Genomic DNA, 27,720 nt, shown 5'->3' on the forward strand with positions numbered 1-27,720 from the left:
ATCTCCAATATTATCATTTCAATATGTAATCAGGTTAAAAATCACTCATGGGATAGTTTACATTTCCTTTTTGGCACTAAGTTTTCTAAATACAGGGTGTATTTTACTTTCAGCGCATCTGCATCTGGGGTAGCCACGTTTCGGGCACTCAGTGGCCACATGTGGATAGTGGTTACCTTACAGACAGCTCTTTAGCAAGCCGTAGCCCTGAGACACGGGGAAAAATTCTGGGTGGGGAAATTCAGGTATTTAGGAGGCTCTCGTGGCCCTTTAGTCACGCAGCACCCTGGAATTCCGGGAAAACACGGAGAAATGAGAGCAGCTGCAAATACCGGCTTCCCAAGCAGCGCTGGGCTATTTTGGAAGTCGCCCTCCTTCTCTCTCGAAGCGGGTAGGACCTCCACGCCAGGCGGGGCCCAAGCCCTGGGCTGCCACGTGTCAGCTCGAGCGTGGGCTTCCCTCCGGGCCACGCCGGCAGCGCTCCGGGCCCGGGGTAGGGCGTCGCGACGCGCGCTTGCCTGCCTTCCGACGGGAGATGCGAGCCCACAGCGCCGCCTGTCGGCCCCGTGGGGTAACTGCACGCGCGGCCCCGCCTCCTTCCGCCCGCCTTACGCAGCGCGCCCCGCCCGCCCCGCCTCCCGCCGGCCTTCCCCGCCAGGTACGCTTCTCCGGTTGTGGTAATTCGGTGCTGGGTGTCTGTTTGCACAGGTTTGAAAACGAGCCCTTGGAGCCTCGCGCCTCCCTCTCTGGGGTTTGGGCCCGTAGGTCTGGGTAGCGTTGGGGTCGTAGAAACGGCTCTTCCTTTCTTTTTCCCGTTGTTGGTTGCGCTCCAGGGTTTTCTCTTCCGGGTCACTTCTAAAGCACATTAAAGGACGTCCATCATTTGTATTTCAAGAGAAGTAACTTTGAATTTTGCCAGTAGTGACGTTTTCGGAAACCGCTTTGCTGTTTTGGATTCTCTATTCCGTTTTTAAATGGAATATTCACAAAAAAAGAAGCCGGCAAGAGGCCCCAGCGAGGATCGAACTCGCGACCCCTGGTTTACAAGACCAGTGCTCTAACCACTGAGCTATGGAGCCCTCTAGTTACCTGGTGCGCCCCAGTTCTGGGACATTGGAAGCAGCATTGCTTTAGCTGACTGTGCATTTATTATCAGTGATAATTACAGACTGAAATGCCCCAGAAAAACGCCTACAACATAATACGTAGAAAAAGCCCCAAATCTGAAATTGGTATGCTTATAATTACAAAACACTGGATTATACCAATGGTAAGTTATGCATACAGACAAGAGCTGAAAGGGAAAATGCAAAAATGAAATCATGTTCTGATCACATTATGTACCCTTATGTCTTAAAAAAGCCCCCACCTTATACGACAAAGATGTGTCAAGTTTAGTGTTTATAGGGAAGTTATGGGGGCGTCTTTGCTTCTCATAAATAAGTGATTGATTATGGGTGGATGAATTGATCCAGCACATAAATTTATCGAGTACTCGCATACTGCCAAGCATTGGAGATAGAATAAATGGGTTCTGTCCTTGCTCTTTTTTAACGATTGGGATCATGAAACCATGCCTCATTCTCTGCATAATGAAGTATTTACCGAAGGAATGAAGTTATGGCCACCACGTGATTCATTACTGCAGGAGGAAGAGAATGAAGATCATGCACCCCCAGTGGACCGGCGCGTCTCTCCTTTACCTCCTTCAAGTGTCTCCTCAACAAGACCCTTCCTGACCCTCTAATTCAAGCTTCGTCATCCTCTTGATCCTGTCCCTTTTATCCCATACTACTTAACCTTTTTTCCTACTAGATAATATGCTTATCATATTTATTATTCATTTTGGCCTCTCCCTGTTGGAATGTCAGCTCTTGAGGCCAGGGAGTTTTCTTTTATTCCCTGGTGTATTCCCAGCAGCTAGAATAGTGTGCAGCACATAGCTGGTGCTTAATACATGCTGAATGATTGACATCTCTGACGATGTTCATTTTGTAACCCAGGAGAAATCAGGGAAGTGCTTCGGGAGGCATCTTATCCTTCTCCCTTACTTCCACGGCTTCTCCATCCAAGGTGGAATTCGTAACACCCTTTAGTTTGCTCGTCCTATCTGGTTTTCTTATTGTCCTGCTTCCCCTGCACTTTGCTCCGAGATTTACTGTCCTAATTCCTGGCCGTCCCCCTTACTGTGCTCAGGAGAAAGCCAGACTCTTCAGTCGGTTCCCTTGGTACAGACTTTTCCTCCCCCTCAGGCTAACCTAGCGAGCACCTTCATTTCTCATTTTACCTGATTTCTTCTGCCTGTAACAGCTGAGCTTGATTTTAATGTCTCATGGCAACTTGACAAGAGCATCGAGCTCCGGTTTATTTGCCTCTCTGAGGTGATTTGGAAGAGTGTATTCGTATTTTAGGGCTGCCCTGATGAAGTACCATCAGCTGGGTGGATCGTCTCACCGTTCTGGGGGCTACAAGTCCGAGTGCACATTGGCGGCCGGGCCGTTTCCTTGGGAGGCCTCCGAGGGATGGACCGTCCCAGGTTTCTCTCCTTGGTTTGTAGATGGCTGTCTTCGCTGTGTCTCTTCACAGCGTCCTTCCTCTCTGCATGTCCCTTTCTGTGTTGGAATTCCCCTTTTTATAAGGATACCAGTTATACTGGATTAGTACCCACCACCCCAGTGATCCCACTTTACATTTGATTTTACCTCTGTAAAGAGTCTGCCTCTAAATAGGTCACATTCTGAGCTACTGGGGTTTAGGGTTTCCACATAAGAATTTTGAGGGGACACAATTCAATCTGTAACAAGGAGGCCAGGGTTCAGTTAAGGCTGAAGCAAGGCTCCTCCCATTCCCTTGATCTCCCGCGCACTCACCAGCGATTCTCACCTGTCCCCCAGCCCCTCCCGGCACCTCCCAGCTGGGGAAGGGATGTGATCGAAAAATAGAACCTCTCTCCCTCTCAGTTCTAACTTCTGAACTGTAGGATAAAGGACATGAAGCTGAAAGGACAAGATGAAAGAACGATAAGAAGGGTGAACATCCTGTAAAGATGCTGATTTCCTCCTAAGTGGCACGGCATTAGGGGAAAAAGTCTGGGAGGGCTTTGTACTGAATTTTGTCTTCCGTCCTCCTTCCCCTTATCCCCTCCATCAAGCCCTAGCCTAAGCCGATGCACCCCCTGTAAAGTGGAGGTGATAATTGTGGTTCTATCTCAGGGCAGTTTGGGGGAGCCAGCACAATAACGAACTTGAAAGTGCCGGAAACACTTGTTGTTCATAAGCTGAGCATTTACTTCTAGTTTCTGGGTGCCCCTAAGCAGAAAGTCTCGGGGAGAGACGGGAAGGACAGATGACATCCTAGAGTCCGGTTTGGGGGAGGGCGAGGAGGAGATGGAAGACAGAAGCCTTTGCCCAGCCACCAGCCTCACCCTCTCCAGACTCCCCAGCTGTGCTGCGTGGAGGCCCCCGCAGCCCCTAGGGTTGAGGAGAAGCAGCTCGGAGCCCAGTGGGCTCTCCGCCCACGGGCGGCAGGGCGTCTCCCGCTCCGTCCTGGGAGCCGCTGTCCCCCGTCCTCTGTCCTGCCCAACGTCACACTCCAGGTCAGAGGTGAGGTTCTGAGGTCAGGAGGGACGCCCCGGCACACCGAGTCCGCGCTTCCTGATGACGTTAAGGAAGCCTCGGCCCGGGGAGGGGAGAGGTCTTACGTCATCATGCTGTGAACTGGCAGCAGAAGCCACATAGAAGTGGGGTTTGGGACTTTCCCATGGGTTTTGTTTTATATTCTGAAAGTTGGTCAAAGACAGCTAAAAAATTGAAACAAAAGACCAAACAACAAGGAAGTGCAAATAAACCTTAGCCGACCAACCAACCAAAATTGGAAGGGGAAGGGGCTTTCTGAGTTTGTCCAGGAACAAGGTAAGGCTCTTTAGGACAGGGGGCAGGACAGAGAGGGAGGGAGGTGCAGGGTCCTCCCCAGCATCTGGTTCCTCCTTATACTCAGCCACAACTGAGCTAGAGGTCGGGGTGGGGGCAGGACCCTGTGGCCCCAGAACCCCAGAGCCGGGGCACAAAGGGAGGGAGGAGCCGCAAGGAGGGAGGGGAGGGCGGGAAGCCGAGGTGCCGCTCAGGGCTGCTTTGTAAGCTGATACAAATTCACAGGTCGTCGGCCCTGGCCCAGGTGTCTGAGCTCCTCCAACATCCTTCCCGCAGGTTGAGGGGGGGAGGCCAGCAGGAACCCAGAACACAGGCACGAGGGGCTCAGAACCTGGGGTGCTGGGGTCAGGGGCTCGGGTCCCCGTTGCCTGGACCCTTCGGGGGAGAGGCTCCGAGTGTCCTCCAGAAAGCCTCTGGGCACACGGCTCTTCTCACCGCCTAACCACGGCGAGCCTTGGGGCAGCTGTGTCCCACAGGAAGTGGGTGGGCGGCTCCACAGTGAGCGCCTCCCTGTCTTTGTGCACCCACTATCAGTCATCATCACAAAATTCACCTCCTGGATTTGGGTCCTGTCCCACACCACACAGCCCTCTGTTGAATAGGTTTTTAATCAGATTGCTGGGCTTTTGGGTGGAATTGATGGAAGGACATCAATTTGGAGTCTGGAGACAGTTGTGACCTCTAGTTCGCAGTGGCAATGGGGTTCGGATTGTTCTGGGAGGGAGGATTCTGGAGGGATGAAGCCTGAAGAGAAGGATTGAGAAATGCACCCCTGGCCCCATCACCTTGATCTCCGGCTTGCAGAACTCGTTCGATGGGCTGCCCTGAGCGTCACGTGTGTTCATGAGCTGCTGGGCCAAGAAAGACTGGTTCACGCAGGGGAGGTGAGGGCTGATCACTTCCAGATTAGAATACAGGGGCCCCGGCAGGGCCGTGGGGAGCTCAGGGACTTTGGCTCCTGGTAGAACTCAGTTCAATTTCGGGGACTCCTGGTCCTGGTCATCTTTCGCTGAGCCGCAGAGGGTGACAAGCTGTACCATGGGTCACCTTGGGCTTCAGTGTCACAGGGACTTGATTCCTAGCCCAGCTCTGCCCCTCTGTCCCCTGCTGGCTGCACCGAAATTACCTGCCTCCCAGGAGACTGTTTCTCAGCCTTCTTTATAGACTCCCCCTCCATGAGGGCAAGATGAGGCACACAGCACACAGAGGCCAGCTGGCCCTAGTCTGGATTCTGGGTCTTCTCCTGCCAGTGTGTGGGCCAACGGTGAGCCAAACCAGAAGAGGTACCTGCCCTCGCGGAGCTCACAGGCCAGTGGGAGGAACGGCCGTTATTCAGATAATTGGTGGAATCTTGGGGGCAGAGGCTGATGAAGAGGAGCAGGACATGCAGACAACAGCTTCTCCATGTATATAATGAAGATGGTGAGAGTGGTGACAGTACCATCTCCTGTGGGTCCTTGTGAGGCGTAAATGAATGATGCCTCAGAGCCTGGCACCCGGGGGTGCTTGATGTCAATTCCTTTTATTACTAGTTGTAGCTAAAAGTACTGTGTGAAGCCCTCCCATTGCAGGCGGGTCACTCCCAGAAATCAGGGTGGCAGGAGGCAGAGGAAGGGATGAAGAGCCTGGAGCTCCTAGGGCCCAAAGCCCCGTTTCTGTAACCAGAGCGCCTTTCAGGCACTGTGGAATGAGATGTTACCACTCTCCTTTGGGAGCTGAAATAGGAGTCAATGCGTCATGTTCAGAAAGGGGAGATTGTCTCACCTCCTGAGAGACCACGATTAGAATTAACTTTATTAAAGTCAGACAGGGCAAGTGCTCAGAGAGGCTAGGAGGGGGTAGTCTTCCAGTTGGCACAGCTGTCTTCTGTCATTTCCTGCTCTTAGCAGCCTTTTGTACACATTTCCTACCCCAGGCACCATAGGAGAGTGGGGTGGGGTGTCCATACTTCTGGTGGGAAGAATGAGGTACTGGAAGTGGCTAATTCAGAGACTGGATGGCAGCTGAGACACTGAGGGTGTCCCAGGAGATGATTCAAGGCTTTTAGGACAGTCTTATGAGACGGAGAAACCAGCCACCCCTAGAACGTCTCTGTGTGTCACCTGATCCCAGTGGGAAGGGAGAAAAGAATACCTCCAGGCTGAGGGGAGAAACAGAGAATTTGAGAGTCTCAGCATTCATCCAGCCCCCGTGGGTCTCAATTCTGACTACCCATTAGTAACCTGGGGGCTTAAAAAATGGTCATTGCCCAGGCCCCAGAAGTTCTGGTTTAATTTGTTTGGGGTGAGGCCTAGGCATTCCTTTAAAAAAATTTTTTTATTAAGGTATCATTAATGTACAGTGTTATAAAGGTTTCACATGAGCAACATTGTGGGTACTACATTCACCCATATTTATTAAGTCCCCCCTCCACCCCATTGCAGTCACTGTCCATCAACATAGTAAGATATTACAGAGCCACTGCTTGACTGCCTGTCTTCTCTGTGCTGTACTGCCTTCCCCGTGCCCCCCCTACATTATGTGTCCTGATCATAATAGGCATTCCTTTTTAAACACTCCTCACATGGTTTTGGTGTGCAGCCAGAGCTGAGAACCCAAACTAACGAATCCTTTTTGTCTTGTAGATGACTAAACAGAGACTGTGAGAGGCTAAATAATTGACTCAAAATAAAGGCCATACAGTCACTTCTAGGCCACAGGGTCTGAACATGAACCCAGGGCTGTCTCCATAACCCTATAGGAGAATCTCCTCAGCACTAACACTTTGGAGTGATCTTACAGAGAATAGTTACTGTATGTATGTCTTTAAGCCTAAATCTGACTGTATTATTTGAATAATGCCAGCATTAACTCTAGAAGGAACTGTTGAGTATTAAGACTGCTCCAGAAGTATCTGTACCAGGATCTGGAGATGGTGATGAGCTCAGGTTTTGGAGTCGTGAAAGCTTGGTTTTAAATGGTGACTCTTCCTCTACTGGCTGTATGACCTTGGCCATATTACCTAACATCTCTGAGCTTCAGTTTCTTTACTGGTAATATAGGTATTTCCCTAGAGAGTTAATACAGACCAGTTTCTTGGTGGTGAAGATTAAATAAGAAAATGTCATAAAGCTCCTAGTGCACAACTTGTGCCTTTTAAATGATAGTGGCAGTAGTAGTTAGTAGTAGTAGTATTTTTATATTCCTGTGTACTTGCCTTCTAGAATACTGATTCTCAACCAGGAGGATTTTGCACCCTAGGAACATTTGGCAGTGTAGTCTTTTATAATGGGGGAAGAGGGATGCTCTTGGCATCTAGTGGGTAAAAGCCTGAGATACAACTAAACGTTTACAAGGCACAGGACAGACCCCGGCCACCCCGCTAAGGAGTTATTCAACCCAGTGGTGCCAGGGTTGAGAAGCCGTGCTGTGATATCTGAAAAGAACTGGGAGCTTGCAGGCCAGAGCTACTGGGCGGTATCAAGATGATAATTATCAGCTCTTGCCCTGCTGAGAAGGCAAGGGGGCCATGAATTTAGGGGATGGAGAACAACCCATCTCTCCTTTCACTGGCCACAGAGGGTGGGCCTTCCGCCACTTTGCATATGAGCTTCTGTGCTAATCTGCAGGCAATAGTGACACTGGGGTTTATACGGCACCTAAAGCTTAGAGATGCTGGTATGAAACGCTTAAGTAAAGCCGAGACGATTGCATCATATCCCACGGGAGAGCCGTCTTTCTCCACGGTTGTGCTTTGGACACCGGGGAGCTGCCTTAGCTCTCCTCTGTCATGATCTCAGCATTTATAAATGACAGCCACCGAAGTTGGAAAGTATGACATCAAGTTGGCAAGTGGAAAACCTACTCAGCTTTCTTGCTGGAGCCTTGTGTCTTAACTTATTTGTTTTAAAAATAAGATGAGTATAATACTGCTAGGCAAGCTGTGTTATGAGAGAAGAGAAGAATACGTGTAAAAACTCTCCCTGACAGCACAGAATGTACTTGTCAAGGGTGACGCGGTTGTTTATTTTGGCAGCAGTTGAGGGAGTGGGCGCTAGGTGGCGCTACGTCCCTACACGCGAGGAGAGCTCGCCCGGGGACCCAAGTTACTAATGTCAGTTTGGAGTACGTACACCGGGAGTGAAAAATATAGTAACAGGAAAGATTTAGTTCTTAAAATAAGTCAGCAACCCAGTGAAGCAAATACTACCAATGGCAGGTACATTTTCTTGCTTGAACTGATGGAAAAGGGCATTAACTTCCTCCAGGCACCACCTGGCTGTGGATATCAAACGATAAAAATACACAATTAAATAAACCACGCAGCAGGCCTGGCCTCGGAAGAGAATGAGGACCCCCGGGCTCCACCATAGGCCTGGGATCTGGCACCGACGTTCCTCTGTAATGGCTGCTGTGTGAAGGTGCAGTGTGGAGACGCTTTTAATTTTCTGGTTGGCCTTCCCTGAGTTATATATGAGAGGCCTGGCCCCACGCTCCGGTGGTGGGTGGCAATGTCACCTTTCCGAGCTCCAGCTGTCATCGGTTAGGATAGGATTGCTTTTCTTACCTGTGTTAGAAGTTAAGCGAAGTGAAGATCCCGGGAGCAATGGACAGAAGGGCGGAAGGGGAAGCGATATTTGAGGGTGGTCATCTCCAGGTCCATCACAAGGGGATTTGGACCCACTGGATCCGATGCAAGTTCGCAGTCTCCTTGTCACTCGTGTCCACACTCCGCAGTCACCGCGGTGAAGTCTGAGGCGGGTCAGCGCTTTAGGAAGGGAGGGAGGCACGGGATGCAAGCGTGGCTTCCGATCGCGGAGCCCTGCGTTGCACCGCCACCAGCCAGCGCTTCGACCTCGGAAATGCCCTTTCACGGCGGCCTCAGCGCTCTCATCTTTAAAACATCGATACAATGGGCAGGGAGGTTGCAGGAGTCCCGAAACCGCTCCAAATGAGTTCACTTCAATAGGAAACTGAGGCGACCCGCAAACAAAGCGGCCAGCCAGCCACGTGGGGTGGGGGGTGTTCAACCCAGAAGAGGGGCCTCCAGGGGCCATGGGCAAATCCATTCCCACCACTTTCATCTCTCTCCCATTTTTGCTTGTGGCTTCCTAGGCTTGGTCCTACCCAGGCTTCATCAATTGCCCCAATTTATTCTGTCCTTCAGCTTGCTGACTTCTAATAACGGAGCGATCATTATCATGGAGGGAGCGGCAGGCATAGAACTAACACTTCAGCAACATTTTTCCCCATCAATTTAATGTTCACAAGCACTGGTACATAAAGTGTTATCACATGCGAGGTACACGGGAGGAAATGAAGGCACGTCACTGCAGAGAGTCCTAGGGCAGGTGGGCGGCAGAGCGGAGGCCACCCCCTGTCCGAGGGAGCAGGTGGGCAGGAACCTCAGCTGCCTCACGTGACAGGCAGAGGTTCTGTCTCTTCCCTCTGCAGAGGGTCTAGAGGCTGTGTGGTGAAGCCTGTGCAGTGAGTACTTGTCCAATCGCTGATGATGCTTCAGAGGACATGCAGACTCACATGGGCTCCTCCATGTAGCTGCAAAGCTTTGTCTAATCCTATTTGCACACATTCATCAGTTACAGACGACCAAAGACTCAACTGGGTGTCCCTCCTAACGGCCAGTAAGAAATCTGCCCACATATTAAGGGGGTGTGAGCCTGCTGGTTTGGGCCTGACTGAGTGAGCCCCCATCTTCTCTGTTTGGTTTAGAGTGGGCCAGACCCCTCGCCCCTGGCTACTAAATAAACCAGGGCTGTGTGGGCCAGCGACGTCAGGGTGAACACTCATCTTCCTGCGGTGACCAGTGGTAGATGGTCTCCAGCGTCCTTCTGAGGTCAAACCTGCAGGTTGGAAATGGTTCAAGTAGTAATTCTGATTTTGTTGGCATCCCACCGTCTCCCAAACTTCATTTCAGGTCCTCTTAGAGTCACAGGTCACCTTGTCTCTCACATCTTGTCAAAACAACGGAGCCTCGTTGGCCAGGATCTTTGAGCTTTGGAATATAAAATGACATTTGCCATTTGGAACGTAAAGTACTTTTTTGCCTGCCTCCTAATGGCCCATTCTGCCAGTCACCAGTTTCAGGGAGGGTGGCTGGAGAAGGGAACTAATATCGGTTGAGGGCACACTATGTTTCAGGCACTTATTAGGTACTCTGTGTTCATTTATCTCACTCACTACTGACAACCACGCGGTCAGGTAGCTGTACTTAGCCCTGATTTAGACATGTCTTTAAGGATGACCTTTTCTCTGATTATGTAGCTCGGAAATGTTGTGCTTGAGTTTTAAAAAGCTCAGATCTGAGCTCTTCCGAGTGCACAGTACTGCTGAAGTTTATGCTTCATGTGTATTTATTTAAGTACCTTTTCTGCAAAAAGTGGGGTCGTAGGTAACCTGGAGTGAGGCAATGAAGTCTGCAGCGTGGTTCCTGCTTCAGGGAGTTGCAGTGTGGGGGCGCGGGGAGGGGAGACTTAGCAGAGTCAGAAGTTAATGAATCATACGAAGGGTCATGACTGCCTAGGAAGACGGATGAAACGTTCAGTTAAGGGAGAGACCCCGGGTGCTCGGTGCAGGCTCTCTCCTTTCAGCATCAAAGCTCCATGGAAGAGTTGTCTGCTCTCGCTGTCTCTGCTTCACCCCTCCCTTTCACGGTCTCAGGGGTCTCCTTCTCCAAACCCCATCTGTCTCATCTCCATGACCTTTGTCTTACCACATCCAGTGGCGGATTCTCAGTCTTCACCCCGCTGGGGCCTGGACATGGCTGGTCTTCCTGAAACGCTTTCGTGCAGTTTCTGGGACCTCTTCCTGATTCTCCTCCCGCTTCCCCGGCCGTCTCCCAGGCTGCCTTTCATGCTCTTCCTGATCCCCTAACACTGACGTGTGCCAGGGCCAGATCTTTCCTTTCTCCAGGCTCACTTACTAGATGAGCTCATATTGACCTAGAAGGTTAAACGTCTGTGGGAAACAGAGCCCCTCCCTGCTGCTTCCCCTAAGCCCACTGTGTCTTCCTTCATGGCACTCATCACCACCTGAGGTACAATTTATGTTTATTTTTTTGCTTATCATCTGAGCTCCCCCATCCATGAGGGCAGGGGCTTTGTCTGCCAGCTGTGCCTTTCCTGCCCTCAGGCAGTGCCTGCACAGAGCAGACACACAGTAAATGCTTGGGAGCAAGTGGACAAACAGGGGCCTTGCCTGTCTGGCTGGGGCTGGAGGTGGGGCAGACGGTGATGAATCCAGGTTTAGGCCCGTGGAGCTGGCGGGACACCCCGGTGCAGGTGTCCACGAGCTGCTGGAAATTCCAGCCTGGAGCCTTGAGGGGCATGAGTTGGGGATGAGTGCCCTCATTAAGGTGAAACTGAAGCCAGAGAGCGAGTGAGCCCCTGTGGATGGAGGGATCGGAGGCCTGAACTTGGGGAGATAAGGTGTGGGCTAGGTGTGAGGAGTTACTACCCTGTCCTGGGAGCCGAGGCAAGAGATTCAAGAGAGGAGCTGGCCAGAAGTTTGAAATCTTGTAGAAAAGCCCGAGAAAATGCCACCAAGTTTGGCGATTAGCTGGTTGGGAAATGCAGCTGAGTAGGAGATGCTCGCTGATATTTCAGGACCTTCAGATATTGGAGGGGACGATGCAGGTTACTGTGACTAGCGTTTGATAGGGAAAGGAAGATAAAACATAGGATGGCAGGTTAGAGGGCATATGTGTGACAGGAAGGCTTTTTGTCCCTTACAATTGGGAGGCATGTGCATATAACATGTCAGGGTTTCTGCAGACTCAGGGTTCACAGATAAGCAAACCCAACACATTGCTATAACAAATTATTTGTATTGGCAAATACTGTTTGTACACCTGCATAAAGAAATTGAATTTATAGGATAAACAGCACAGAAAATGTTCTACAAGTAATGAATGGAATCTTTGAGTTGATCAAGATCTAAGTCCTTAACAAATTGTTGGCACCTGTGGCTCAGACAAGCCCACAGCTCAGCTGTTCCCTAGAGGATGTCAGGGGATTGGGGTGACATTCTGCTTTGGACCATAGCATCGGTTGAATCTGAAAGACTCTTTTCTAAGAGAGGGGAACCAGGAGGGACTTTCCTCACTTGATTCAGAGTGAGAGGGTGTTAAGGCCAAACACTCTCAGAGATAAGCTGATCTGTCAAATTAGCGTGGGAAGTTTGATTCATTTATACTGGGACTTACTCATTAATCTGACGGCTGTCTAATCAACACTGAATGACTACTGTATTCCAGACCCACTGCAGGATGTTGAGGAAGAGACAAAAAGAAGAATAAAAATAGTTGATCTCTGTTCTCAGGAAGATAGGAAAATACCTAATGTTTTTGTAGGCTGTTGGCTTGGCAAGCCATTTCACGTGTGTGATCTGAGAGGTGGGTTATTGTCTTTATCTTTCTTTTTAGAGTTGAGGCCAATGACCTGCCCAAGGTATCTCCTGGCAGAGCTGGGCCTGGTAAGCCAAGAAGGAATAACGTAAGGAAATTTAGAGGGGGAGGTGCTGCAGGGAGGGAGCAAGATTGGGAGGAGGCAGAATCAGGGCTGGGGTCTTGAGCACAGGAGAGGAGCGCCTTCGGAAGGAAGATGGGTTGGGTCTTCTACAATGTGGGGAAGGGCATGGACGAGGAAGAGTGGGAGAAGTGGGGGGCATTCACTGTTGTGGCCCCCAGTGTGATGGTGAAGTGTGCCGTGAGATGGTAGGCTTTGTGAGAGTTTGAGATTTTTAGGGAGGGCAGAGAAGGTTTGAACTAAGCGTGATGGGCATTTGAGAAGGCCTCACGGAGCTGTGTGTGTCGGGGGTCCAGTTGGAGTCGGCTGGTTGGGTTCTCTGGGGGCTTGGTGACTTCCACAGCTCCGTGCCCTGACTCTAGGGCAGGAATGGAGGAGCAGACATCCAACTACAGGTGGGCAGTGGGCCCTCTCTCTTGATTGTTAGAGCCCACAATGAAGAAACTGAGTCTTTCTAATTTTTTAAAAACACTTCTGTGTTGCTTTGTACAATGCCTTGCACATAATAGGTGCTCAGTAATTTTGGGGGGATTTTGGGGAGAATTGAACTGATGGTATCCTGTCTATCTTTTTAACACAGGCTCTGGTGAGAGGCCCACAGAGCATCTCTCTCCTGGTTTCCCTCCCAAATTATTCTTCATTTATTCTACATTTATGTATTGATTTCCTACCATATGTGAGAGATTATGCTGGAGGAAACACAAAGATGAATCGGACACTGGTTCCACCCTCAGGGAGCTCTGAGCAATGACTTGAGTTAAAAAGTATTAAATGTTATGAGAGAGAAAAAGTGAAATGCTCTGTGAATTGAGGAGGAGACCACATCTGGGGTTAACCAGGAAGGCTTCATTGAGGAGGTGGCTGTGAACTTCAAAGAGTTTGATTTGGCCACGCAGAGAGGGAAATATGGTCTAGGTAGGAAAGCTCTGGGGGCCCGTACAGGGGTGAGCAGGTGGTTCACTAATGTGCACTCTGCAGGTGTTTCTTGAATGAATGGATGGGAGTTGAATGACCTGGGGCTGCGGGAGCCTGACGGTGGCACTTAGTAAGGCGACCGGAGCTCAGTGGCAAAAACACAAACAATCCAGTTACAACTGGGCAGAAGATCTGAATAGACAGTTTTCCAAAGAAGACACACAAATGGCCAACAGGTACATGCGAAGGTGCTCAACGTCATTAATTAGGAAGGTGCAAATCAAAGACACATTGAGTTACCACACCTCCCACTTTTTCTGGCTGCCACCAAAAAGACGAGATAACAAGTACTGGTGAGGATGTGGAGAAAAGGGAACCCTTTGCACGGTTGGTGGGAATGAAAATTGGTGCAACCACTGTGGAAAGCAGAATGGAATTTCCTTAAAAAATGAAACAGAAATACCCTATGACCCAGCAATTCCACTTCTAGGTATTTGTCTGAAGAAAAAAAATTGAGAAGCTTGCTGCACCCGCATGCTCACTGCAGCATCATTTACAATAGCCAAGATATGGCACAACCTAGGGGTCCGCTGGCAGGTGAATGGATAAAGAAGATGTGGTGGATACACACAGAGGACTGTTCCTGAGCCATAAAAGAGAATGAAATCTCTCCGTTTGTGGCACCACGGCTGGGCCTGGAAGGCATTATGCTAAAAGAACTGAGTCAGGCAGGTGTCTCTCACTTATCTGTAAAATCTAGAAAAAAATGATGGAAAACCAAGCTCACAGACACGCAGAACAAACTAGTGGTTGCCAGGGGCAGGTAGGAGGTGGGAGAAATGGGTGAAGGGGGTCAAAAGGCAAAAGTGAAAAAAAAAATAGAAAAAAGAGAAAGAGGGAAGGTCAGCCAAAGTCTAGCTAATGATGGTAACAAACTTACAATGCTTGACATATGCCAGACACTGTCCCAACACGTTTACATACATTTATTAACTTAACCCTCCTGGTGGATCTGTGACGCAGGGGTCACGATTTCCCAGTTTGTGGTTGAGGAAACTGGCCCAGAGACGACAAGTAACTTGCTCAGAGTTTCGCAGCTCCTCAGCGGTGAGCTGGGCTTTGACGGCAGGCAGGCTCGTCAGAAGCCAGGCAAAGGAGACAGGATCTTATACTCTTAGACTCCTTTTTGCCACCAGCAGCCCGATCGCACAGACCCGACCTCACAGGGTCTGAGCTCTGTTTCCTTTGCATCGTCATGTGCGCCCTCCGCCCACTCCGTGCTCGCTGCCTCCTCCTCCCCGAGGAGGCTGCAGGTGGTGCCTGGAGCCTCACCTGCAGAACCCCAGGGACTCTGGCTATTTCTGGGTAGCTCTCTGCAGTGAGTGGTAATGACAAATAACTACAGCCCCAGTGGGTTTGCTTTAACCTTGTCTGTTTCCTGAGTTTCACAGTTTGGTTTTTGTAGACTTTGGGACAAATATAATGCCAAAATAATTTGGGTAAATACAAGCCCTGCGAACTCCTTGGCCCATGATTGAGATTTTCCTTTTCCACGTCTAGTTTTTCATGTGTGCTGATGACTAGGCCAATTTGTGTGTGTGTATTGAAGAGTCATCTCAGAGCTGAACACACTTCATCTTGCCTCTGTGGGTCAGAAACCTGTGGGAAAGGGTTGCGGAGCGGTGGGGCCAGCCCTGGGTGTCTCAGCAGACCTGTGTCTGGGAAAGGAAAGGTGGCCTAAGATGGATCCTGTGGATTTTGATGTAGATTTTCACAGCTTATGCTGAATCTGTGTAAAGACACAAAGGTCTTCTGACACGTAAGGCCTGGGTAATGTTGCTCAGTCTGCCTTTATGGTTGGACTTTAACCACAACTACCCATGCAAGGGCTGATCCTGTGGCAGGAGTGGGGCAAGGTGTTGGAGAGCTACCGATGCCTAATGGGTCCCTGCCCCAGAGGGTCCCAGCTTAGCAGAAGAGACAGAGACTTCAGTGGGTGACTCCCGCACTGTGTGCACAGGCTGTTCCAGGGACGGGCCTAGGGTGCCCAGGAACACAGAAGAGGGGGCAAGAGGAGGGAGGGACTAGGGGAGAACTGGAATGGCCTCAGGTTGGAGCTGACAACTGAGGGGTGGGTAAAGGCGAGCCTCAGACTGGCCTTGTGCTCGTGGGTCCGCCATTTAGTGCGAAGGGTCAGCTTGGGACATTATGCTGTTCTACACATGAGCTGATTGGGTGAGATGTGACTGATCATACATTTCTGGAATGGCTGTGGGCTTTCCCTGGAGAGGAAGCATCAGCTGGATGACCCTGATGACTCCATTCTGGTCTCCCACGTCCGCTAGGACTGATGGGGTTTACAAGTGCCTCCCTCAAAGCACAAGGTCCTGTCCTCACTCCCCATACCTGGGGGGCCGAGGGTCTGGCCTTTGGATGTCCACACTCTGTTTCTTTTAATTCAACCCGCAGCTGCAAGTCTCTCACTTGGCATATTTCATACCTTGCTGTGGGGAGCAGAGAGAGAAGGGCACAGCCGTGGCATCAGGCAGCCCCTCTCCTTGCTTGCTGGCTGACCCTGGCCAAGTTGCTTTATAAGCGGCCCTCTCCTCATCTGTAGAATTCAAGTTAATCCTGGTTTCTGTCTTTTCTGGGTTCCTCTGAAGCTGAGAATCGATTGTGCATAAAATCCTTTTATATGATGCTTGGCATATGCCCGGACGTTATGTACCATAGATGAAATCATAAAAAGACATAGTTCTTTAGCTCTTGGTTGCTCTGATGCAGTGCTTGTTTTTTGAAGCACATGGTCACGAGTGCTTTTGAAATGTCTGTGGCCTTAGTCATGTGAGTTACTCCCGCCTCATGGACTTTTTGAGAATTTGTGGACTATCCTTGCCTGTGTAGGACCATCTGGGCTGTGGTCACATCACGTTCTTCCAGCCTCTCTAGTGACAAATTCCTCCTGCTTTGAGTTCAGTGTGTCGGGACTCAACCCTGGCTGTATAGTGTTTCTGATTTCTTTAGTCACTTGACAAATGTTTGTTGGGAGCCTCATATGTGCCAGGTAGGCACTGGGTGTCCTGTACTGAGCTATTCAGACATGCTCCTGCCATCTGAGCGTGTCCCCGAGTTCCCACTGTGGGCTGTGCTAGGTGGGCCGCTAGCCACGTGTACTGGAGTGGCCTGCGAGCAGAACCCTCTGTGTGCTGGTGGGCTGGTGGGTGCCAAGTGGACCCTTAGCTGGTGAACTGGTGACTTGCTGAGAGTCTCCACCTGACACTGACCTCTGTCTGCAAGGGCTCACCTCAGCTCTCCACCTTCTCCGGGCAGAGACGTCACATACTCCTGTTTGTGAAGGGGCCTTGAGAAACGTAATGAGAACACACCATTCCCAAGGGAGGCTTAGTCCTCTGGGCTGTGGTCGCATCATGTTCTTTCAGCCTCTGTAGTGACAAATCCCTCCTGCTTTGAGTTCAGTAAGTCGGGGCTCAACCCTGGCTGCATGTCAGAACCAGCTGGGAGCTCCTAAAAGATGCTGATCTGCCAAAGCTCACTCTGGACAGACAGAATCGGCATCGGGCTGGGGCTGGGGCACCTGTTCATTTTTCATGGTCCTTGGTGGGTCTAGTGGCAGTCAGGGTTGAAGCAGGTGCTTCTCAAAGCTTCACGACAGAGAAGCTCCTCAGACTGGCTTTCAGCTGGTGGCTCGCTGGCGATCACTGGGGAGACTGTCTCAGAGCCATTCCCCAGGTTGTCCCCTAGGCTTCCTCCTGAGGGTCGAAAGTGCTCAGTTCTGAAGAGCTTATTTTCAGGTGTTGCTTCTGGCACTTTGTTCCAAGTGGACACCCCCCTACCCCCCTTTTTTGATGCATTCTGAAACCTATTTGCAAAGATGAGGTAACCTCTTGCCTATAAAATGGGACCAATAATACATGATTTCTCCCCTATAAAATGGGAGCACAACAAAAGAAAAATGTGTGGGATTAATTAATGTAGGGAATTGGAAATTAATGTGCCATTGTGCTAGGGTGTTTGTATATGTTTGTACACACATGGATCTACAAGATGAATGGAATTTGGTCACTGTACCCAAGTTGCCGTCAGTCTAATGGGGGGAAAGTCCACCCTGCCATGAAAGCATAAGCAGGGCAAAAACTGACGCCTTAGAGTTTGTGTGGGCTCTGGGGCCAGGCTGTCTTGCCTGGAGTTGAATTCTGGCTCTTAGACTTTTGACAAGGCATTTGGCCTTTATGGACCTTAGTTTTCTCTCTGTAAAGTGGGGGACAAGAATCATATCTAGGTAACCCGGGTGTTGTGCCTAGTAGATATGTAACATAGAAATCATGCAGAATAACGCCTGGCAAACAGGAAGCACTTGGTGAAGGAGAGAAATTATTGTTGCAGGATTACAATATCAGAGCCGTTACATTTCCCATTTTTAGCGACGTTCAGAGATTGTGGAATGGTCCCCAACAATGACTGGTGCAGACACCCTCCACTTCAGGCTCTGGGCAGTTGGCTGGCCATTTCCTCCGTTGTCCTGAGCCCCACCTGTGATGCTGCAAGAGCATCCCGGGCATACTGTTCACTTGTCTGAACCTCGATTTCATCATCTGTTAAATGGGGAGTCTCTTTCACAGAGCTGGTGTGAAGATCCCCACACAGGACTTCTCGGGGTAGGTGCTCCACAGATGGCTCTTCCTTCTGCGCAGTGACTGAGCTGGGCACTGCTTTAGGCTGGGGTATCACTTAGAGTAGAGGGGTGCAGCTGGAGGGAGCCCAGAGGTGGGGAATGAAGAAGTGGGAGGGTGGGAGAGGGGGATTCTGAGGGTGAAACTTGGAAATACTAACCCTTATTCTCAAAGCTCTTTTCTCCAATCCCCCTGCACCCCCAAGTTGGTACTGTACTGTGCATTTGCTAGTGGTGGGATTAAGTGTGCCACTGGATTCTGGGGACAGTGGTGAAGGTGAGCCATCTGACATTCTCATCTGCATGAAGGGATAAACTGTCCTTGAATCTAATCCACAAACTAAAGTATAAAGCTATTAGGCAGGTCTCTAGGCAGAACTTTATTGGACTAAAGTGTCTAGAGTGGCTCTTCATACCTGATAGATAGTTTTGGGAAGACTGAGTGTGCACATTAATTCCCTTCCTCTGCAAGATGAAATCCACTTGTGAGCAGTATTGGCTTATTTCATGCCATTCCAGGATCCACAACAGATGAGCAGAAGTGACAAGGACAATAGAATACATTTTTTGGGGGTTAAACCACAGCCTTGAGGAGGCCATGCCCTCTTTCCACGGTGGTTTGCTCCTTGGCTAAACTGCTCCAGCTGTCTGTTTCTAACTCTGCCAACTGGGCATGGGAGTCTTTAGCCTGCTTCCTTTATAGAGGGTGGAAAAGTTAATAAGATGGCTGAAAATTTCTCTGCAAGGTACAGGCTGACCCAAAAACTCCTATTTAGAGTGGATTTGTACACGGTGGCCATTTATAGATTCCAGAAGAAGGGTCATCTGAGTAGTATGACATTGAATTGCTATGTTTGCTTTAATTTAAAGCAGTATTTCCTAAACGACAGCCCTCTGGGAGCACCACTCCTGAGTGATGTTCCCTGAAGAGGGACTGTGGTCACAGTGGCCTGGGAAGCCTGAAGACTGCAGCACCTCTTAGAAATTCACAGCTTATGTTGGCAGGTGAAAGGCTCTGAGAAGTCCTGCAGAGAAGAAATGGGTTTTAATTTGTTTAACCAAGTTCTTCTCAAACTTACTCGACCATGAAACCCTTTGTACACATACAACACCCGCACTTTGTGAATCTGGGTTGAAGTGAAAGGAACACCATTTATGGAGCTTCGTCCATTGCAGGAAATCTGCCAGATGCTTTGTGGCCATTATTTTATTTATCTCTCAGGTCAGCTTTCTGAGCTGCAGTTTTCATGGCCATTTTACAGGTGAAGCACCTGAGGTTTAGCAGCGTCCGTCCGTTTGCTGTTCAAGGTTACACAGCTAGTAAATGGTGGAGCTCAGATTTGAACCTTGGGCTGTGTAACTCCAGATCACATTCTGTTTTCACCTTGCCAGTCTTCATGATCCCTCTCCTGTTTTTAACTGTGTAGCCAGAAACAAGTGCATGGGAAACACCAAAGGATTTTGCTTGTTTGGGTGCAAGTTTGATATTTTTTTCTTCCCCCCTGGATACAGTCAAGATCTCCCACCTCATAGGAGTCTATCTCTGCCAAAAGAAATAGTTGGGAGGTGGTCAGGCCCCATACATATAAGGCTTATGCTATCAAGAGGCAGCTGCCCTTGGGCCTGGAGTCCAGCAATGTTCACATGGAGTAACAGAGACCCACAGCTTTTGTTATGATCCCCCCATTTCAAGTAATTCTTTGATCAAGTTGTCCCCCTTTTCCATCTGCTGAAGCTCTTGTGGGTTATGAAATGTGTCCCCAGGTTCTGTGACAGAATAGTTTGCAAAAGAAGCCAGCAGGGTAAAAATGTCTGATAAAGCATCCTGCTCCCCGTGGCCACCCCCGTCTGCGGTCGCCCCGCCCCCAGGCGCCCCATGTGGGAGGGGCTTCCGCTTACGGGGCCTTCAGAGGGAAGGGGCTGGTGTAGGGCCTGCGTTGCTGGCTGCAGCCCTGGCGTCCTCAGACTCGTGGCCAGACAACCGAGGATGTCGCTGCTGATAAGTAGGGATCCGATGTATCCCACCGTGCAGGGGGATTTCCACTCTTCTGACCCTTGGCAGCTTGTTGATCTTCCTGGATTACTAAGGGGTTTTGCTACCATACCTGGCTTCATAGCACAGTTTAAAAAGGTTTCCTTTATGACCCCGCTCCCTGCTGTGAAAAGCGGGCAGGAAGACAGCTTTGGCTGCAGTGCTGGTTTCAGCAAAGATTTGAAGCATTTGGTAGAGAGATCTTGGTCTTGGTCGCTGTATTCAATGAATCTAAAGTGCTCCTTGTGCTGGGGCACAGAGATGAAGAAAATAAGGCTGAACAAAATAAAATACTCCTGGGAGAATGCATGTAAATAATGTAATTGCAAAACAATGTAGCCTCTTTTTAGAAGGGAGACTTGCAAGGTGGGGAAGGAGGGAGTGGTCAGCAAGGCCTGGGAGTCGGGGTCTCAGAGCTGAGCGTGGAAGCAGGAATCTCCTGCTGTACAGAAGGGCGGGGAGGGAGGAAGGGCATTCCGGGCAGAGGTAGCAGCGTGTGCAAAAGCGAGGGTTCCATGACCGGGGTGGGGGGTGTTGGGGAAGAACTTGCCCTGGGGTCAGGCCTGGGATGGGGAGTGGGGAGGAGGAAGGAAGACCACAGTTCAGGGATGCAGGGGGAGGGAAGGGCATGTTAGTGTGGTAGATGCTATGCGGAGGCACTGTCCCGAGAGCTGATTTATCTCTGAATCGTCTTAGTTTTGTGTGTGGGGCACAGGATTTAACATCTCATCCCCCATCTCCTTTCCTGGAAGGACCGTTGGGGCGGGATGATGAGGTCTCTGTCCAGCCTCTCACAAAGCCAGGTGCCGTTGGCTGAAGGTGAACATTAATAGGATTGTTCACCGTCCGATCAGGTAGCGTGGAGGTGATGGCAGGATCCTGACTTCTCTAGGAAACTTTGAGGCAGACGAGTGAGCCCTTTTCCCCTCCGTGGCTGAGTGGCCTTCCTGCGGGGGCCTGGACGCCGGCTCTGTCCCAGCTTCAGGTTGCAGGCTGCACGGGAGAATTTCCCCCGTTGTGTGTGGAGCTGTCAGGGCCTGAATATATACAGCAACCCACACTGCCATGTGTCCAGAGTTGCTATCAACAACAGCAAAAATAAATAACATAAGGGAGATCTCCATGTCTGCCTAGACGTCACACCTTGTAGATTTAAAGCTGGAAGAAGTGACGCCGTCGCACCTGCAGGGGGCACACCTGCCTTCCCCTTGTATCACCCTCCAGCCGCTCACTGCCATTCCAGCTGGGCAGGCTCTGCTGATGAACCCGGGCCCGGCCCGAGGGCCGCTCAGGGGACTGCCGGCTGCACGGGGCCCCCGCGTCCCGGAGCAGGACACGTGAGGACCTCGTTTGCTGTGTCCTGTTTGTCCTCATAGCCCTCAGTGACCTCGATCGGGCCTTCTGCGGAATACTAACAGCAGGGAAACGTTTTGGAGGAGAACTGGGGGGCGGCGAGGACAGACTCCGGTTCTGTGCTCTAGTGGGCTCCCCCCTCGCGCTCTGCGTAGAGCCTGTCCGTCAGCGCCTCTGCGGAACCAGAGGGTCGGCAGGTGTTTCTGAAGGATGGGGTGGGGACGGCGACAGACAGAGGGACAGACTGGGTGGGCGGAGCCAGTGAGCGCAGCGGCCTGCGGGCAGAAGGCCAAGCTCCCGAGGACCACGGGGCCCAGCGGGGCGGGGAGGAGGGCACACAGGTCACAGGGAAGGCCAGAGGCCAGGCTGTGTGTGGGGGAGATGAATAGAGGCCTCCAGACAGCCAGGTGCAGGGAAGGAGTTCTACTTTTCCTTCTGGGGCTTTCTGGAAGCCCGTGGAAGTCAGGCCAGGCTGTGGTCGAGGAGGACGGTCAGGAACGTGTGGGAAAAGACTTGCCTGGGGGCTCAGCCCGAAAAGCAGGGTTTTATGAATCAACTTTTTTCTTTTTCTCTCCCTTCCCTCCCTCCCCTCTTCCAGGCTGACCCACCCTTTCTGGCACTCCTATCCAACCCCAGGTTTGAGGGGGAAAATCTGCATTTCATTCCCACTCTCAAGTACAAGGTTTTGTGAGTGCTGGTGTGGACCGCCTAAGGCTTCCGATGATGGCGTGGGGTGAGGTCACCTCTCCCTTCTGGTTAGGAGAGGCCGTGAGGATGCATGAGAGGTCTCGTTTGCCGCCCTCTCTCTTCTGTGCCTCCCATTTCTGTCTGGGGGGTAGTCCTGGGTGAGTGGCAGCTGAGGGGCAGCCCCACCTATCAGTGGGGGTGTTAAGGTCACAGACAGGTTGGGAGAGGACAGGTGTATCGCATGGCTGAAGGCTGCCTGCAACACTGAGCCTGGCTTTTGTCCCACTCCCTGGGAGGCGGGTGAGAAATTTTGATGTAAAAGCAGAATTCGGGTTACAGAAGGCTCTGGGTTGTTGGCAGTGTGTCGCTGCTTGAAGGAATAGCAATGATGGTGGCCACCTGGCTGTGTGAAAGGCAGGAAAGGACCCAGGTGCCTCCAATGACCTGCTGCCTATTACGGGTTGGCCAAGGAAAGCTATTCTGCAGCCCTGAGTCAGAATAATTCCATTCTCTCTTGGCACCATTTGACTTAAAAGGCCAAGGTGTTGTGGGATGGGGTGATGAAACGCACCATCCTTTCTCTTCCTCCTTCCTTTTTCAAACACACGCTCAGATGGACAAACTGGGAAAACAGAGGACAGGCAAAAAAGAATGCAGTCTGGGCACAAACTGCAAACACTCAGGAATAGAAATTGTCATCTTCATAGGACTTCCCTTTCAAACTGCCATTCCTCCACCCACCCACTTTCTGCATTAAGGGTTGAATGTTGAATGCTGGAATTTTCATTGTTGGAAACCCAAGTCCACTTTGGGATGGCTTCACGGGAATGTTGGGAATCTCGTACTGCTGGGGAATACCAGCTTCCTTCACCTCCCCGGGGAGTGGCAGGGGAGGAGGAGGGGGTGTGAGCATGGGGTGGGGGTCCCTGAGCTCACAAAGAGGCCTGTGGGCAAATGGGGGTCTCTGCCTTTGATCTTGATTCTCTGCTTCCATTCATTTCGGCCACGTTGTAAAATCCTTTTGAAATCACAATTTATAATTCTGCGGCCCTCTAAATTTTTTAACACCGGGTAAACCCCAGTGGCCCTGTCCTTGTAGTATCTCTGGATACAGGAATAAAGGATCTATGCAAGGGAGCTCTACTATTTAAGATAATAGCTGAAAAAGAGTCAGAAAAAGAAACATTTTATACTAATGCTTAGATCCTTTAAATATGTCTTGGGTCTCTAAAAAGTCCTATGGTGCAGTCATAAACTTCTAGGGATCACACATCTTCATCCATCACTAGGCAGTCAGTTTGAATGGTTTTGACACTCACGATTCCAGTCTCTCTCCTATGACCCAGTATCCCTGGGGGGACAGGAGGACCTAAAGGTGGTTCATTCCCATCATGCCTGGGTGCTTTGTACTGGTTATTTCACTGAGGCCCTCTGCCCTGACCCCCACACCCCGTACAGGGAGGTGTCTCTCCCTATTGTGTGAGGACAGTGAGGCTCAGAGTCTGGGTCATCTGTCCAGTTTAATCAGAGTTAAAGGGTAGAAGCTGAGCAGGGTCAGTGTTGGGATTTGAGCCCAGGCCAATCTAACTTGGAAAGCTTTGCTCTTTCTATTACACTATACCATCTTTCTATGGCTTTAGTTCCTGTTTTAAAGGTCACAAACACAGAATATTCCATCTTTTGAGGTCAGGTGGCAAAAATTCAAGGCTTGGTACTGGACCCTTGGACTCTGTGAATGCCTTTGAGGTGAAGCCTGTGATTTGCCCATATGCACCCCTGCCTCCCGCAGCTGTGGGCTAAGTTGGATTGATAGGGCAGGTGGCACTTAAGGTGGATAATTGATTTTCTTCTTATGAATATTCATTTGAGGTTACGTCTCCATCTGCCCTCCTTCTGTAAGTTCAAAATGGCCACTGAGTACTGAACAGGAGCATGCCTGTCCCTCTTCTAGGTCACTCCTCTTGCCAGTGGAGGAACAGGGCTGAGCCAGTTACCTTTGGAACACCTGAACGGGGAGCATTGGGTAAATTGCCTGGGCTTGGGGCTTTTCCAGATTGCATATCCTTAATTGCACTGAGCTCTTTAGAGCCATCTGATGAATTGATTCTCAGCATGGCCCTCTGCACAGAGATTCAGGGCTGCACAAAGGCCTGGGAGGCAGTTACGCTTGAGTTCTGTGGCTGAGCCCCCCGGGAGGCTCTTGGAAGAGGAGAACTCATAGGTCGCCGATAATACTCCATGATGGAGAGGAAGAACCATAAAGGGCAGAGGGCTCATTAGCTTTGATGGATCTGGCTCAAATAATATAACATTTTATTCCCTTGGGTAAAATTCAGGCAAGGACCAAATAGAAATGTCTCTTTGCACCTATAGTAATGGTCTCTAAGGGGAGGGGAAATTTGGTGATTCTTTTACTATGGTTCAGGCATTCAAAAGTGGACTAATTTGCGTTTGAATCCATGTCTTTGCCTCAGATGAGGCTGTTCATCTGGTGCTCTGTCAACAAGAACTGTATAGTGGGCAACTCTTCCCTCACCAATGAAAGGTGATAATTTATATTCCTAATAATGGCTACTAAAGATGGAAATACCTTAAATGGCCCCCCGTGTCATTACCAATGGACTAATTATGTTCACCAAAGTTTTAATGTAAAATGAATTTCATAGGTGCAATTCTGGGACCAAATTCCAATAGGCTGGTTTTTTTCCCCACACCAACAAATGATTCTCAGATGCTGGCTGTGTGTCCTACAATTCAACTCAGTTCTGATACCATGTACCTGGAGATGGTGTCAGATCCCGCATGTTAATGGCTCAGTCCCACAGATTTCCCTCCAGTTCAGATGCCAAATGCAAGCTTAGGTTGCCACCTATGCTTCTGGCAGACTGGCTACATAGAGATCAGGGGTTCCTACAGCCCCCTCATTGGGTTCAAATTAATTTGCTACAGGGATTCATAGAACTCAGGAAACCAGTTTACTCAGTAGATGGCTGGTTTAAGGATAGTGAGGAATCTGAATAAATAGCTGTTTTGCTTGGATTAACACTTAGTCTACAGGCACACACCTGATCATCTACATTTGCTCTCTTACAACACTAAACTATGTTTTCTACCTTTATCTTGCATCTATCTACCACTTCAGCATTTTATTAAAAATAATAATAGAGAAATGTGGTATCCACATATAAATCAAGTATAAAAATCAAATGAATATTCATATATTCATATTTGAACTGATTGTTTATAGTTCATAATGCATGATCAAAACCAAAAGTTTCTGTGATGACTGCCCTTGCACTGTTCACCATGTAACTTATTCACTATGTAAGAATTTGTTCTCTATGTAAGAACTTATTCGTTATGCTTCAGAAGATTGGAGACTGACGAAAATTAGGCTTGGGGTGGATTAATGATTGTGCATTGAGCATTGACTCCCCTATACAGAATTTTATTGTTGTTAACAACCATTTGATCAATAAATATGAGAGATGCCCTCTCAAAAAACAAACAAACAAACAAACAAAATAGCTGTTTTGCCTGAGGGTTCCAGCCCCAGGCAAGTTCACCATGGATTCAGTGAGACCAAGAAATGACAACAGAATGTTCTTGGGGTAAAAGGGTTTATACCCAGCTTTATTCTCCTGGTGGTAGGTTGAGCACTAGAATCACATCTGCATCCAAAAGCCTGCAGGTCTGTAATCCACCTCCTTCTCTGCTTCCACCCAGAGCACCGGGGCAGAGCTCTTTCTATAGTGACTCAGTCAATAATAGCTCCATTGGTTATGGGTGTAGAAACATTAGCCTAGCAGCAGGCCAATTAGATCATCAAGTTGTTAAGGTTCAGGTGAGGATCCTGTCCTGGCCATAGGAACTTCCATTTTCCTCATAATAGCTTAGTGAAGAGATACATAGGGTGAGCTCCTGAACAAAGGAGCTTCAGTCCTCATGAAGTTTGGACTTGGCATGAGGGTACATCAATGTTCTGGTTCACCAACCTGGAAGTTCTCCAGACCTTGTCCTGTTTTGGGTTTTTATGGAGGCTCCATTACACAGGTATGATTGATTAAATCATTGGCCACTGTTGATTGGTGTGACCTCCAGTCCTTCTGCCCCTCCTAGGAAATCAGGAGTGGGGCTGAAAGTTCCAGCTGTCTATTCAGGCTGATTCCCCTGTGTGGATAAAGCAAAGGTTCCTATGGCCAGAATTCTCACCTGGTCCTGGTCAGTGTGCTTACTACACACGTATGGGCAATACATCATTATTAAATCTCTATAAAGAGTTCTGCCCGGTGTTCTGGGTGACGCGGTGGCATGGCTGCAAGTCTGCAGGAGAGCTGAGGACAGAGACTGAGACAGCTTCAGGGGACAGAGGGGCCCAGAGGCAGAGCCTGGCTTGCTGCCTGCAGACTTGCTCTGAGTGGATGGGATTCTAGTGATTGACCTGCCACTGTGGGAATAAAGTTGGGTATAAACCCTTTCACCCCAAGAATGTTTCATTGTCATTCCTCAGTCTCACTGAATCCATAGTGAACTTGTCCAGGGCTGGAACCCATTGGCAAGACAATTGGCAATGGTCGGCAGGATTCATTGTTCACCAAGGAAAAGAGCAGGCTGCCCTCATGGGAGGAGTGTTTCAGCAGGCTGTGCCTATGGATGGGGAGACATTCAAGTGTCCCCCAGTGGACACGTGGTACTGGGAAGGGGTGGAGGACTGGGCTCCACCCCAAGAGAGAGAAAATTTGTTGGTGATTGAAATGGCATCACTGCGAAGTTCTGTGGAAATGGTAAAGGATGTTGTGGTGGCCCAAGAGGAAGCTGCACGAGAAGGAGCAGTGGGCCCAGAAAAAGCAGCATGAGAAGCAGCGGCACGAGAGCGCAGGCTGCCGGGTGCCGTGGGGCAGGGGAAGGATGCAGTGGAGCCATCAGCCTCAGGAATGGGGGAGCAGAGGTTTGACGAACACGTGGGGGTGGAGGCCCTGCCGGTGCTGGAGGCACCAGCCCCTCGTCAGGTGAAACCCCACCTGGTTGAAAGCTGGTGGAAAGCCCAAAGGACTCGGCAACCGTGGGTTCTTCCAAGAGAGGTGCAGCCCCCTCCTCAGGTCGTGGAGCAAATGTTCCCATCATTCTTTGGTCTCATTGAATCCATAGTGAACTTGTCTGGGGCTGAAACCTGTTGGCAAGACACCCTGGTAACCAGCCCCCATCCTTAGGTGGGTCCAAAAGGCATCTCATTAATATAAATCCAGTTGTGGTGGGAAGGGGCTTGTTAGGAATAATAAGACATCCATTTCACCATCATGGCTCTAAAGGGGCTGAGGATGGAAGACAAAATGTTATAACATTGCTCTTATCCCTCAGGAAATTCCAAGGGTTTTGGGACCTGTGGGTGAAGACCAGAGCATACATTTATTATGTCACGATATCACAATAGGGTTCAAATTCTTTGAAAGTTGTTAGTCTTTGCATAGTATATTTAGGAACACTCTCAGTATTGAGATATTCAGTACAATTCTGACCACGATGGATAAGATATGGCTTATTTTAGGTTTCCATTCAACATTCATTCCTGCATCCCTCATTTGCAATTCACCC

At 49.8% G+C, this 27,720-nt stretch overlaps 1 long non-coding RNA gene and 1 other non-coding gene across 2 annotated transcripts in view; one reads left to right on the forward strand and one right to left on the reverse strand.

Moving 5' to 3' along the window:
- Positions 1 to 645: 645 nt before the first annotated feature.
- Positions 646 to 27,720, forward strand: part of LOC118971647 (uncharacterized) — a 48,330-nt gene continuing 21,255 nt past the window's right edge. The window contains exon 1 of the long non-coding RNA XR_012124851.1: positions 646 to 3,911. This is a non-coding gene — a long non-coding RNA (uncharacterized lncRNA). The remainder of the gene's footprint in view (positions 3,912 to 27,720) is intronic.
- On the reverse strand, positions 1,007 to 1,079 carry TRNAT-UGU (transfer RNA threonine (anticodon UGU)). The gene has a single exon. It is a non-coding gene; the product is annotated as a tRNA-Thr (tRNA).

This window comes from Manis javanica, chromosome 14, assembly GCF_040802235.1.
Source record: "Manis javanica isolate MJ-LG chromosome 14, MJ_LKY, whole genome shotgun sequence".
NCBI classification, from domain to species: Eukaryota; Metazoa; Chordata; class Mammalia; order Pholidota; family Manidae; genus Manis; species Manis javanica.